Genomic DNA, 16,289 nt, shown 5'->3' with positions numbered 1-16,289 from the left:
GAGCTCATAACAATTACCCCAAACACCCTGTTGTAATTGCTGGCAAACACAATTTCTCTCTCCCTGACACACACACACACACACACACACACATTTGGGCACATTTTATTGAAGAACATGCAAAAATGATAGGAAATTGCATGCTTAAATTAACGTTTAGAATAATTCGACGCTTTTGAAAGCGTTGCGATCCTGACTATGCTTAGAGTAGGCAACTAATGTACAATTGTAAAGCTAGATTTTTATCTGCTATGCCTATATAGTAAATGATTCGTCCATTAGGTACATTTGAGTATAAAGTATATCTGGCATAGTGTTGCAATTGATTCAAATTCATTATCATTTTGCAACCGAGAAATTAGTAGGCTATTAATATGATATGACAGGGTCAGGTGTAAACTATTTTTAGGCTATAATGTAAATAATGTATTATCCGTGGGTGTGTATTTGTACATTTATTTTATTCTCACATTAAACATTATGCAAATTTCACTAGGGTCAGTAAGTCCATCTTCTCGTCTCCACTCCATGCAAGACAGGTGTGTCCGGTCTCTTATAGGGATGAAGTTATGAAAACCTCAACAATAGAGAGACTAAATATTTTGACAAGCAGTCTCAGTGGTATGGGAGCCCTTTCCTGTGGGCTTTTACAGATCACAGATCATCATTCTCCACTCTCTGTGTTTAAGTGTATAGAATCACATAGGCTACGTGCATATAGGGGCTATGTCTCAGAGGGCATGGTATGTGTGTGAGCTACTAAACTTCCTTCATCCATTACCGTTCTTCATCTTGTCTCAGCTAAACAATATGACACTGTGTGCTGCTCTGTTTATACACATGAGAAATGTATGGTAGAAGAAAAAAGCTGACGTGTTTTTGTCGAAGGGGGAAGTTTTAGCCTGTGTTTATTGTTAATATTTTGAAGTATTGACCATTTGGGGCATTTCTCAAATGACACCCACCTCACTAATGTAGGTTGCCATTACAAGTCATCCCCCCCCCCCCCCCCCCCACAAGTGGCCACTGCCAAGTTTGCATAATTGACCGTATTTAGTCTCTCACTGATAGCCTCAGGTGTTGAGAAAAGAGAGCAACTCAGATAATGTCTCTGCAGTGCATTATACTGTTAGGTAATTGGCTTATCAATAATGAGCCAGTGACTAAATGCTACGTCTCTTAGCATGACATTGGAATAAACAAAACAGACCAGCGGAGGCCTGCATTGTTGGTGCATTGCTATTAATGCGGAGTAGCTTCCTGATGAGTAATGAGATTCTTATCAAGAAACTAAGATGTGCATCCGAGGACACTGTGGAGCTAATCCTAAAGCAACTTAAATAGGAACTTGACCCTCATTTGAAACAGAATAGAGGTGCTAAATAAAGCATTGTGTGGAGTCTTATCTGTAAGTGAATCAGAAGCCAGTCTCAACCCCCCTCCCAACACACACACACACACACACACACACACACACACACACACACACACACACACACACAGAAGTAGAGCAAAGAGAGAGAGAAAGAGAAAGAAAGAAAGAAAGAAAGAAAGAAAGAAAGAACAATATGCTGTTGCCAAATGCAGTTGTAAACCTTCTACTGCATACAGTGTCACTGACAATTCTTACATTGTTTTGGAACACTCAGGGGATTTCACAAGATTGTCTGGGGTGCACAGAAGCTTGCAATGGCTTGCCTGGATGCGCTGCAGTGCCCGTGACTAATTCAGCTCATTTGTGAAATTTACATTCAAACAAGGTGAAAGGAGTGGCGGGGACAGGTCTTGTTACTCGGGGTTACTGGTGCTTCTGAAGATTCAGGGGCCAGAATACCTTCCACATAACTCATAACCTGTGTGCAGGCTCTGGGATTACTGCACAGCAGGGGGAGAGGAAAAGAGAAGGAGAGAGAGAAAGAGAGATGGAGAAAAAGAAGAAAAAAGAGAGAGCAGGCTGTTGATTTGGCCAGCTCCCTGACTCACACACACACACACACACACACAGAGACATCGAGGGCAGAAAGTGGACGCTTCAATGTGTGGCCCTCACACATTCTCAGGCACGTAAGGCACATTTGTCCACTAAATCTCGAAGTTGCCGGGCTTGCCAAATCCCCGAAAGCTGCCTCTGAATCTTTTAGCGACTGCGTGTGTCATCTATCAGTACACTGCTGTTGGAATAGGTCCCTGAAAATGTCTCTGCAAGCTCCACCTAATTACTATTCCAGCTCTTTGCCTTAGTGAACACAGCTTACATGAGAAACACATGGTTCTGAGGAGATATTTGTGAGCTTGGAATGAATTTGAGAGCAGTCTTAAGGCTCTGTGAAGATATCCCTGAACTTAGAATTGGTTGCCAGTCATGCAAAAAGGCCCATCGACTGACTGAATAAAAAAAAAAAAAAGTGTCTTAAGATGTTATGTCACGCCCAGACTTGAGTTCAACCCCCTGTCGTTGGGTTGGCACAAATGTTTTTTATACCAGCTTTGAGGTGTGTATAATTGCTCATGCAACATTTGAGGCATTCTTCCGTTTCATGGATCATCATAGCAACCTTGAACTAATTCAAGATGCTCCAAACACTCACTATCCCACAGCGGACTGGCCCCAACGCAGAGACCTGCTCTCAACACTGTACAGACCTTCACACTGTTTCCCAGTCATGGCCAGAAATGACAGATTGATTTGTGTTGAGAGGGGGGAGAAAAACAGCAAAACAAATAAGCCTTTGCTTTTCTTTCTCAGTGCTCGGCCAAGAAAAGCAGAGAAAGTCCTTCTGCTGCTTCTCACAATGCTGGGATGTGTTTGTAGCTTGCGCCCCCTGTGCCCCATAACAGCAGTCTGACCGCACGCCCAGTCAAAGATTACCACTCGAGTTTATCATCCTTTCCTCTGACATCTTTGATCTGTGATATTTATGCTTTTGTCCTAGCAACTAAATACACACTACAAAACTAGAGGATGGCCAGGATTTTTATCTATGCACACACAAAGTCCCTGTTTTACTTCCATTTTTAACAAATTGCTCCAGAGGACATCCATTATCCTTGCTGCCGCTGTTTGCATTAAACTGTCATGGGATCGCCCGAGTGGATCATGTGCTTATGTCTGGATAACAATTTAAAGCGGGGAGGCACAGACTTTAGTCCGCAGGTCATGTTTGAGTCCCAAAAAATTGTTACTTTGAAAGAAAACACTTGGATGGATACTGAAACTTACCATTTACACATGTATAATGCATGGTAGCACAACATTCCCAATACCCAGCCAAGGTCTTATTGCTTTCTTTCACCATCTGATGGGGCAGTGAAAACATTTATTTTTGCACCCTCTTTCACCACATATACTCTCGTTGATTCAAAATCCGCAGTGCTACAGAATTGAAAACCATATATGCACTTACAGTGGGCCCAGGTGTATAATACACTCAATAAGTGTATGTATGGTGGATGAGGAATAAACAAGGGTCCCTTTTAGGGTTGGGATCTCTGCATAAACAATGGTGGCGTGCCGGCGATGGCTAGGCCTGCAGCTTAGAATCAACTTGACAGCCATATGTATATGATTATGCAGGCATTACACCACTCGGCCATGTGTCACCATTAAAACCTTTAGTTCATCTGTAAATTATTGTCAGGATGTTATTGTGTATTCATTTTAATTAGTGTCAAGAGCATTATTGCATTTCCAGTCTTGCATAAACTAATTAGCCATCCATAAAATGAAATGAAACACACATACAAACAAATGGCTTGTGATATTTAGCACATATCAAAAGATGTATGTGTCGTGGTGCCTATGGTTTCATGCATTTCCATGGACATTATTTTTACTAAGCGGCACTGCAGGGTGCATACCTCCACGCATGTGTGGTATCTTTTGTGTTCGGTAAAGAGCAGCAAACACAGGATGTTCTTTTTAACTTCAAACCAGTGTGAACGTGAACTTTAGCCTGATCCCATAAGAGCATATTTTGTTAATCAGATATTGTGCCAGCACACCACTAACTGTCAACTCTATGCAGTTGTGAGCAACATATTTTGTGAAATACGGTAAGATGTAGTTTAGGTGAGTCATACATAATCTCCCATCCAGATTCATAATTTCTTGCTTCAGTGGGATGTCATGTTTCCTGCAGTTTAGCTGGACAGATGTGGCTATTACAGTGGATCTGTGAACAGAGCACTGGGAGGAATGCTCTTCTCTTGACCATGTGTAAACTAATGGGAAGCTGTCCAGTTCCCATTTTTTTCCTCCCTGAAGAAACCTCAGTGTGGTTTCATCAGGAACCCATTCCTGCTAATGAAGAAAGCATGACCTGGTGCGTTTAGTCATCCCAACCACTGAGGAGTTTGACCATGCGCCCCCCCCCCCCCCACACACACACACACACCACCACCACCACCTTACACCACCTCAGCTGTGTTCCCCTCCACCCCTGCCTTCTACACAATCACTCACACAATCACAAAAATCATTTTAACCATCTCCCCTTGTGCTGGGAATAAGACAAAACGTCAGTGAGTTCCACATAACCCAAATATGTCTTGTGTTTCTGAAGGTGATCTTAATCTAAATTAATCCAAAACCAAACTTAAAAAAAAAAAACAGAATGACATTGGCAGTCACAGTATACATATACGGGGCATAGTGACATGAAAATGACTGTATTTTAAGTGTTTTTTTATACTCTAGCCATTCAACATTTTTTTCCACCAACAGTTCAAAACGAATTCATTCAGACCCAGAATAATGTATATTTGTAATGTAAATGACAAATTCAAGTCAGACTGAAGTAAAACAGTGAATGTGTAATCGGGAAAACAGGTCTCACTGATGAGAAAGATGCCATCTCCTGTTAACCCCAGCAGCTGGTTAGAAAAGAGGCAGACATTGGTAGGGGGTAGGGGATGTGTGCTGGGGGAGGGGGGGTCACCTGCCATTCAGTGTATTTCCAAAACATTCAAGGGTCATGTTGCCCCCCTCCCTCCCTCCCTCCCTCCCTCCCTACACCACCACCACCTCCACTCCCCCTCTTCTCCCTCCTCTGTCCTAAACAGACAGAAAGGGGTGAAGAGAGAGTGCGGTGCTGCCTGCGACAGAAGCCAGTGGCGATTCCCAGCACCGGAACACCCTGGGAAAGAGGCAGGGCCCGGGCTCGGAACAGGTCAACCTTGTCTCCTCGTCTGACTGTCAAAATAAGGGGAGCGATCCCTCAGGCCGCCCGCCGGTCCGGCTGCCCCCTCGGAGCCAGCTGCTCAGAGCGGCGCGGAGCAGAGCAGGGGCACCCAGGACTGGAGAAGCAATTAAATCAAACATGCGTGAGTGGCTGCAAGAAAAAAAAATGCCTTCGTCAGCGCTTCTCAGCACCAGCTCCCCGAGAAAGCTGGTGTGTGTGTATATGTGTGTGAGTGTGTGTGTGTGTGTGTATATGAATGTGTGTGTGTGTGTGTGTGTGTGTGTGTGTGTGTGTAAGAAGAAAGAAAAGAAAGAAAGAAAGAAAGAAAGAAAGAAAGAAAGAAAGAAAGAAAAGGTGAGGAGAGGGGACACCAGGGCATTTTGTGTCACTAAGCAACATATAGGAGACGTAGCAAACGATGATCAGTGAGAAATTGGTTCATTTCATGACCCCCCCCCCCCCCCCCCCCCTATTTGCCCCTATGGACTGGCCCTCAAACTTGGGGTCAGACACATTGTCTGACCTATGAACCTCCATTTCACGTCTCAGCGTAATTACCTATGAGCGTCAACCCTGCTGCCATCCTTTGCCAAAGACAATGTAACAATTTGTCTTTTCAATTGTCTGTCACTCACTCTGCCCTGGACCTTTTCACTGGTGTGTTCACTGGGCCGAGTGTTTTTACCCCCTTCATATTTATTTATTTATCTTACTTGGAAAAGTGGGGGGTTGTCTGGTTCAAGAAAAATGGGCTCTTTGTTTGGGCCCGTTTCACATGAATATAACAACCCCCCTTCTTGCTAGCCCTGCCTTCTCTTGCTCTCCATATTCACCCGTGCTTTCTTTATGCCTGGATTTGTTTAAGAGGCCTGGAGGAGCCTTATCTTGGGGTCATTCTGCCCTGGATTTCCACAGCTACGTGAGGAGCAATTAAGTATTTGTATCTGTTTGGCCCTAGTGCTTAGGCTCATTTGTTTTCCATGGATAATAAAGTGATATAGCTGTTTTCTGTGGTTATGTCCTCTGCAGCAAACAATGGAATGACATACTGAAATTATAGTTTAAATTACCTGCGATTCCTTAAGGGGTGAACATATGAAGATAATATTAATCAAAAGAGTTTTTTACATATAGTAGTAATATGTAACATAGTCGAAATGTTATCAGTCTCTATGCATGACTTGAGTGTTTAACTCTCACAAGAGACAGCATGTAGACAGAAAAATATTTAAAGTATTTTTTACACGATTGACAATAACGTGTGACTCACTCAACAGTGCAGTACACTAGTTGCATTGCCTGTATTTGTATGCATGTCAGTGTACCACAAACTGATCCAAATAAAACATCCCAGCCTTTTGATGGTACAAGGTAGATGGCAAGGCATTGACATGGAAAGGAAGAGTTTCCCTTCCGTGCAGAGGAACTGTATGACATCAGAATGTGTGGTTTACAGTGAGCGTAACTGAAAGTGAGAGAATGAAAACCCGAGCGCTTGTTTGGTTTGGGACAGCCTGCGTGGGCCATTAATTGAAACTAAATATTTACCAAGTAATTTGACTCGAATTAAAATGGCAGCCAAATGAAAGCCCCCATCAGGGAGATTTAAGTCAAATACAAGTCACAGAGGACAGTGTGACTTAGGGCCACTGTCCACCTAATGCTCTTATTTGATTTAGTTTGACATAGATCAACTCAGACTGACTCAGTGTGAGTCCAGCTTGCCAGAAAATGACTGCTTTTCTTCCTTTTCATTCACCCCCCCCCCCCCCCCCCCCCCCTCTGTCTCTCTGCCCTTCTCACTTCCATTTTCCTACCATCCTATTTTTACATCCCGTACCCATTTCCTTCTCTTTGCGCCGTGTTTGCTGGTTCTCTCCTTAGATGTTGACTTTTTTGACGGAGATGTGTGGGATTGACAAGACTCACCGGACTAGTTTCCTCCTGTTTCTCTCCAGTTTCAAAACTCTCTCTCACTCTCTCTCTCCCTCGCTCATTACCATACATCTCGCTCATGTTTCTCCGAAGGCGGAGGCCGTCATCTCTAACTAAGGCCTTTCAAATAATCAGATGTCTCACCTTAAAAGCGAGCCATATTTAGCCAACTTCAAAGAGGTACAGTCAAATACACTAAGAATAATATTTATGAAGTCATGCCATGAGCCACGAAGATGTCAGTGTCAAAGAAGAACATTCATCTATGGGAGTTTTGCATCAGTGTCTGATTCAGTGACTTCCTGTCATTTTTCTTTCATCTTCTGAGAAGTAAGCATGGTATCTGATTCCTGGATATGAGTCGGAAAGATTCCATTTATATTCTGTCAAGACCAGTGCCGGTGATAATGAATTTTCCATGGGATATTTCACTGTGAAGTTAACTAAGTCCATGACTTGAATCACTGCGATTCTAGGGGATTTGGCCCCAAAGTATGTCGAACCAGACCAAGAAGGACAAAAAGCCTCTCCTACATTTGTGTAATGAGAGCCAGAGGAGGAGGAAGATGTTTCAGATTTGGGCTGTTTAATCTTAAGTGGCCCGGCATGGATAAACATGGTCTTTATTCCACCCAATTTGGCTTGAACAAGCCATTTATTTTCATCTTTTGGTTTCTTATGAACCGCAAAATCACGACGATGTCAGAAGAGAAGGCCCTAATGGTTGTGGTTGGTTTTTGATCTGTAGAAGTTGTATTACAGTGTGGAAAGGCCTTTGTACACATGCCCACCTTTTGAACAGTGAATGCTTAAGGCTGGTCCATTTGCATACACAATATACCTGACATACGTCCTCACATTCACACGCGCTATATGGTGAATAACCACCATATACTTATTTAATATATGGTGAATAACCACCATATACTTATTTACTATATGGTGAATAACCACCATATACTTATTTACTATATGGTGAACTATGAAGTGTATGAGTAGATGTGCCAAACACAAATGATTTTGTGTTCGCCACAGTACATAAACTAGTGTCAGACAAAAATGAATGAAATTCAAATCCTTCATATACTGGTACCTTTCTCTGGTATAAAACGCAAAGCCACAGTATGTGGCAAAAGAATTAATAATAATAATAATAATAATAATAATAATAATCTGGACCTGAAAATTAATAATAATAATTTGGACCTGAAACTGAACTAATTGAGACAGAACACCATGTTCATCAAAGCTGTTTGAAGGGAAAGGAACCAGGAGCAACAGGAAATAGTGACTGAATCAAGGAAAAAACAAGGAACCAACTGATAAAAGACACTCTAAACAGGATATTAAACAGCTAATAAACATTTAAAGGCATATAGCGTTTCACTGCAAATGCTTACCAGGCAGCCTGCAGACAGCGATAGTCTCACATTTCCACAGCATTTTGAACTAACACAGCAAAAAATCAATTTGAAATTCAGCAAATTACAAGATACGGTGGCAAGCAATTCACCACTCATTAAAAAGTAAGTAAACGGTTATTCTGGCACATTTGTAGTCCATTAACCTACCTCAGTGAAGTTGAATATACTATCTATATGACTGCGAAGAAGGTAAAAAAAAAGGTTATTGAATCATGGAGTCTGAAATGATTTTATAAAGTTATGTTAACCCAAAATGACTGGCAACCAGCATGCAACAACCAGCATGTTAGCCACTCTAAGTGTGGGTTACTGTATTTGATCGATTTGAGTGTTTGAGGGTCAAGGTGATTCATAAGTAAATAAGAGGTGATTTACAATGGTTGTACATTTTTATTAGTAACAAAAGCATTAGCAAATAATGTATATGTGTATAGACAGAGACGGAGCAAGGAGCTGGACATTTACCAAGTTCTACATTCCTCTCTAAAGGTCTTAGCAAAATCTGATTCTCTCTGAGGGGTCAGGGATTTCCCAGATAGAAACTTTTTGGCAGAATCCAAAATAGCTGCAAATAAGTGCAAAGAAGGTATTTCCAGAGGTAAAATATCGGTAACGTGCTTATAATTCTAGTTCAATCCAGTTTACTCTCACGATCCCATGCATAAGGTGTAAAGCTTGACATTCTTCCTTTGTGAAAAGTATAGTGTAAACTTATTTGAACTCACCTCAATTGAAACATACATTTTTCTAGACTCAAAGATTTGGACAAGGAAAGTGTCTGTTTTGTAAAATATATATAGCCTGGTACTGCTGTCTACTACCAAGTTATATAAAAGTCGCGAACAGGCTGCACTATGTATATGGTGGGAAGCTATACTAAAGATGTCTGTCTGCTTTAGTTTCTGCCATATGTCATGATGTCTGATATACCAGCTGATTCCACACAGGATCTATGCCAGATCAATGTCTGGTTTAGGTTAACTCAAGAGGCAGAAAAAAACACCCAGCTTGTCGAAATGGGCAATAGAGGTTCATCATTATGTTATGGATGTTATAAACTGTCCATTTTTCATCATAAATGTCCATAGTGTAGTGAATGGGAGTCTATGCTGAAGCAGTGTTCACTTTGGAGCTATCCCTCCATGGTGTTGGAGCAATCCACTGAGCTATTACAGTGTGTGGATCACACTCGGGGCCTGGAGTGGAGCCAGGCACTGTTTTAAGGGGCCCAGCACTCGCCTTGTGCCCCAAATTCTTCACATCTGGTCTCTATTGTTATTTGCCCGAGCAAAGGTACTTCTGCTTTATACGGTCACACAAGTAGCCGTTTGAATGAAACCTGTGTATTTGTATTACACACACACACACACACACACACACACACACACACACACATATATATATAACCACATTCTTATGTACACATTTACACATATTTCCGTACGTGCGTCTGAAACCGCTGAAAGATTACATAGGTGGAAAGTGGTGGAAATATAAAAATGACCCTCAAATAATGTACTCATGGCAGGTGTAGAAACTCAGTGAACAATGAGGTCTCAGTGTGCGTTTCAAAAGGTTTATTCACATGCACTGTAAGCATGTATTCTTACACTGCTCCAGCCTGGCGTATAGAAAGCATTTGTGAATGTGTTAGTGCCATCCATGGTTCTTCTGTGGAACTGCATGTTGCTTAGGATTTGGTAGATCGTTCAAAGAGTGCCTGTCAACATTCTTAAAGAACTTCCTTGAAATGTGTCTTTAAATATTCCTTTTTCTTGAGTGCACTAGTATTAGTTGGACATTTACATGAAGGAAGCAATAAACGTATCACAATGCCATTCAATGATTTGTATTAGCTTCACGTATAAAATTAAAGTGTCAATAATCACTTACAGTCAATATGAGTGTATGCAAGTTGTATGTCTGTTTTGGAATCTGTGTTTGTGTGCTTGTATGCGCATGTTTGTGGTCGTGAGTTTTCATGTCTGTGCGCGTAGTGGTGCCTCAAATCAACCAAATCGAAATAGTCATTTTAATATGCATTTTCATCGACTCTTAAAAATACAGGCCTACTTGTACAAATGACATTTGAAAAAAAATAATCCATCCATTTTCTTAAATATTTCCCAATCCTGCCTCCCACATCGACTCAGCCCATTGAAAAAGTTCTGCCAGCAACAAATGTTTAACAGGGAAGCCTCTGACATTTCGTTCCTGATCCTATCTCTGACTGTTCATTAATTTGACAAAGAGCATCATCAGCGAATGCTGTTTTTCCAAACATCTAATCTACCATGGTATCTTCACCTCAAGCTGTGTACATTGCAACTGTTTTTTTTTTGTTTGTTTTGTTTGTGTGTGTGTGTGTTAGTATTTGAGTTTTTCCATGACACATCATCATTGTTCGCGATGCATTCGCCATGACACTTCATCACTGCTTGCACATTTTTTGAACTCAAAACCGAAACTGATGCTCCCCGATCTCCCCAAGCCCAGGGGGCCAACGCCGACACTCACCGCCGCCATGCCGTCCAGTGTCCACCTCAGACGCAACCCGTGTGGAATGTGTTTGCAGACGTGTCCTCAGCATCCCCGTGCACAGTTGGGCCTGCTGCGTATTGAGAGAGAGAGAGAGGTGGGGGGGGGGGGGGGGGGTCAATTAAGAGGGGGGATCTGGATGTTTTGGAGCATTCCGCCGCAGGTCCTCGCGCCGGCTGGCCGTTGTTTTGTTTGTCCCTTGAAAGCACTGCAGGCCGTCCAGGACCCTCTCCATGTGGACGGCCGCTGCTCCAGAACCCTCTAATGAGCACCATTTGGACCAGTCATCCAGAACACATGCTGGTTAACGGCCAGCCACTGGGATTTTATTGCAGCACAGGCCGGGCCGGTGCTGCGGCCAGTGGTCTCTAATGGAAACTGAATACATCGTCACAGGCTGACCAGTACAAACCAGGATACTGATTTATGCCGGCAAACTGTGGCTGAATTGCACTGTAAAAGCTTTTCTGTCTTTCTGTCATAAGCCCATGATTGGGGGGTGGGTGGGTGGTTGGGGGCTTTTGTAGGTGGTGAAGTTGGTCCGGGGACTCAAGTGTCAACTGGCTGAGAAGGGACGAGGAGCACAAAGGCATATATGTTTAGTGCACATTGTAAAGGTAATGTGAGGGTGGTCTTTAGAGCCGGTTAATTGTTCCTGCTGCGCTCTGGCTGACAGGGCCTTCATATGGAGCACTCGAGTCACAAAACCATGCTGAGAGACTTTCTCATTTCTTTGGCTCCTGAAAAGGGGCCTGAAATAGAGCGACTCACTGGCACTTGACCCTGGGTTTCTCTCCCTTAAAATGTCTATTGAAATACGCCATTGTTAATTGTCTCAGCCTTTTAGCCAGAGCCTGGGAAAACTGTCAATTTCACATTTAACATTTTACCAAAAAAAGGAGTATTTTCTGCTGTCTTTAAGAACACCTAGGAAGAAATTACTACTGATGGCGTACTAGCCAGGCTACAGCACAATGTAGACACTTTTCTGTTATGTAAATATGTTGCTTTTCCTCATCCAAATTCACATAAAACATGAACTAGGCTGAACATTCCATTAAATGTTTCTTGTTTATCAAAATTATGGTTGTTTCCTTTATATCTCAGACTGTTTGAAACGTTTACACCTTCATAAATCACTTTTGAAATGCTTTACTTACTGTTTTGACATTGAAATTGCTCGTCAGTTGCTCTGACGCAAGACTGAAGTCATGTCGAGACAATGTACAAGTGTTTAGCTTCATTTGAGTGTGAGGATTGTTTTTTTTTTCCAGCGTTGAAGGAGTAGTATTTAATCAAAACACAGTGTGGCAGTCATAACTCACTTTTATAAATGATCTGTGACAGTGATGAATTGAAGCATTAAAATTACGAAACACTGAGTCATTCTCGGCCTTCCTGAAAATGTCTAATTGGGCAAGGGCCACTCAGACTTGAATGTTCTTGTTTGTGAATGCCTTGTGAATGCCTACCTGTGCCAAACAATGTAGTTTATTTTTATTGTGGCGTTATGCACTCTCTGTCAATAGATTATAGCCAGATTATAGACAGTTGTTGTACAGTTGATGCATGTAATCATGGTTCAATGGCCCATAAAACTCAAAAATGGAGTCTTATTACTGGACCCCTAAGAGCTATATAAATCACCACGTGACCTTTTGCGATTAGGTTAACCTTTTTGTCTCATCCTTCTCACCATCCTTCCACAGAATAGCCATGTTTCCACTCTCTACAAAATAAGGGCAAGCCAGTGCCTGTCAGTGACAGCTGGTTTTCCACTGTCTCCTCAAACCCAAGAGCCAAACATCTCTGGCCCACTGATTAACTTTATGACAAAGGCCAACTGGGGCTTGAGTCAAGGTGAGATGGGTGAGATGAGTCTGGCAATAGAGGGCCATTGCCAAAGTCACTAGCAACATGTTACCAACTAAACAGATAACAGATAACAGACAATGGTCAATTGACAATGGACTGGTCAGCAGGTGAACTCGGGCTGCGCTAGACATTTTGGTTGATGTGCAATGGCAGATAAATTAAGTATAGGAGGAAATTGGACACAATTCTTCATTTCTGTCTCTGTTCTGATTTGGTTAACAGAATAAAGGCACGATTCAGATTCCAATCCCACACACTTAAAATGAAGCAAATTGCTCCTCACAGTCCTCTAGATGTCTAATCTCTGTACACAATCCTGGGTCTGTCAAATGCTCTTATTGTTTTACTTGTGAAAATTTGATAAGAAAATCATAATAATAATAAGAAACTAGAAATGTATTTCCAAGGAATTAACAGTGCATGAAAAAACAAAAATTGTGATGTCTTCAGCCCAGATTCATCCCCGGCTCTGAAGGCTATGTCTCTAGCTCTCAGCAGCCTGAGGACATCACCTGTCAGCCATGGCGTCTGGTTAGCCTGAGTGACGATGTTTTTTTGTGTGGGTCACATCATCGATACACTTGGTGATGTAGGAGGTCACAGTGTTTGTGTATTCCTCAATGTCTGTCTGGTTGTTGTAGGTGGCTGCTTCTTTAGGCCCCGTCCACACGGAGACACTTTTTTCGGTTAAACGTACTGCCCGAAACCGCACTTTTTTGAAACCTGGTCCCAGGGTGGAAACCGTAGCCGTTGCAAGTTCCTTTGGACGGTGAAACTGCATACTTGCGTATTGATGATGTCATTGCCACACCTCAGCTGTCCTGGGCTTGACACTTATAGTATTGCCTAACAATACTAGTTTTCATACATGACATTACCTACGATTACACTCAGTAGGATAAATATCACAACTGGTGCTGCGCAGTGCCAATAGCTTATCTTGACTTGGTGGACTGAACAGTGTTTTCCCTGTGTTTCTAGCTAGCTACTGTTAGTGACGCGAGAGACTAGTCAGAAGTTATTAGGGAAGTGCGGTGTAAGTTTAAATTAATTTGTGCGTAGTGCCGGTGTCATTCATTTATTTTACATGTCTTACAACATAAATAAATGCATTTACAGTCTAGTGAAGTCAGATATGAGCATACAAAGACGCTTAGAACTCATGTTAAGCCGATGGTAGCGCACTAAATGTGAATGTGCGATTTGATGCAGGCAAAAGTATCGACTGTTACTAACGAAGGTATTATAGCAATATTATAAATGTGGCGACGGAATAGCCTAGAACTTGGGTAGGCCTAGCGTTCAGTAGCCTATGCACTTGCGATGATAGCCAAAACTAATGTGAATCACGGACTATCCTACAACCAAAGAAAGTAAAGGAGATTATTTGTACCTGCGTTATAGCCAAATAAAGGACAGGACTGCACCCTTCACAAACCATAAAAATTAAGTTTATTAGTTTTACAGTTGACTACAATTGACAGTTCACTATCAGTCCACACAAATAATTTTGATTTCCTTGTACTAGCCATTTTCGTCGTAGCCTATTCTGTCTGTTTGTATAGCCTACAGTGCGAAAGCTTTGGTCAATTTCTGTAAAGAAACAGTGCCACCTATAGGCCTGGGATATGAAGTAACGTGTAGAGTCGTGTTGAGATGGATCCGTTTGGACGTAAATATTCTTGATACGGTTCCAGGGAAGACGGAAGAAAAAAAGATCGGTTTGGTACGTGTGGACTAGCCCTTAAACATTCCCCGACCTGTTTTTTCAAAGCAGTCTTGAAGAGCAGAGGATGCTCCCTCTGGCCACACCCTTACCTGCTTCCTAACAGGTTTTATGACTTTCACTCTCTGTCTGTATGCTGGCATTAGCATAACAGTGATGTGGTCAGAGAGTCCGAGCTGGGGGAGGGGGGCGGCCTTGTAAGCTCCTTTGTGTGTGGTGTACACTAGGTCTAAGATGTTATTCCCCCTTGTTGAAAAATCAACATGCTGGTGTAATTTTGGAAGGACAGTCTTGAGGTCAGCATGATTGAAATCCCCGGTGAGGATGGTGAAACCGTCTGGGTCTGCTGTCTGTTGTTCACTGATGGCCTGGTACAGTTCATTTAGTGCATCATTCCTATCGCTGCTGTTGTTAGTGGGAGGCAAGTAAACCGCAACTAGCAAGATCGCGCTGAGCTCCTGGGGCAAATAGAACGGTCGGCACTTTATGATCATAAACCCTACCTGTGGTGAGCAATGTTTGCACACCACCACAGCGTCTCGGCACCACTTGTCTCGGACATAGACACAGACTCCTCCGCCATGCATCTTTCCTCCGTCTATGAGGGCCCTGTCCGCCCGATAGCATGCTAGCTGCTCCAGTTCTACAGCAAAGTCGGAAAAGTTGTCGTTTTGCCAGGTTTCAGTGAAAATAAGCACACAGCAGTTACTCACTGTCCGGTTCGCTGACCTCAGCAGTCATATGTGATCCATTTTGTTGTCCAGTGATCGTACATTTGCCAGGAGAATGGATGGTATGGCTGGGCGAGTTGGGCTAGCCGCTAGCCTGGCCCGGATGCCTCCGCTTTTTAAACGAACATCTTACCGCACGGTTGGGACAGAGAGCAGCCGCTGCGTCTACACGCGCCGCCACGTGACACTGGAAGTGCGTCATCCCGTTGGGGGACTGGGAATCCAACTGGGAATATTGATAGGCACAGAGAGACAAGTGGCCTAGAAGTTAAGCAGTTAGCAGTTGGAACAGGTGCAGTTTGATCAGTTTGACTCAGTTTGATTGGCCTATTATGATGCCATAATGCACGGTGCAACGATTAAACATTATTTGCTATGTATGTGCAGCTAAACTTTCGTTAGATAGCTAGTGGCAGTTATAGGTAGGCTAGTTAAACTATAGGTCTCTTCTAAGGTAGTTAGTGCTATTTTCATGAAGTGAATGCCTGGCTTGATGCCTATGCCTGGCTTGATAACGTCGGAAATCGCTTGGTTTGTTAACAACAGTAATCACTGTTTGTCTATGTGCCAGATATGTGAAATATGTTAGTTCAGAGCACCATTATACATCATTGTTGTAAGCTTGAACCAGTCAAAATGAGTTGTTTGTGAAATTGTATCATATGGTACAGGTACAGTGTTTGATAGCATGTAGTGCCTCTCAATTGAGCGGGCATGTCTAGTGAGTTATATAATGATAAGATAAATATAAGATTATTGTATATTAAAGTGGACTTTTCATGTGCAGAGATCTTAGCCCTAGAATTGTTCCTTTTATTGTAGAGCCCACGTTTCTTTTCCTTACTAAAATGTGCCTCATTTTTATTGCTTAATACATTTG

The sequence above is a fragment of the Alosa sapidissima genome, chromosome 8, assembly GCF_018492685.1.
Source record: "Alosa sapidissima isolate fAloSap1 chromosome 8, fAloSap1.pri, whole genome shotgun sequence".
Lineage (NCBI taxonomy): Eukaryota > Metazoa > Chordata > Actinopteri > Clupeiformes > Clupeidae > Alosa > Alosa sapidissima.
Note: the sequence above shows the minus strand (reverse complement) of the source record.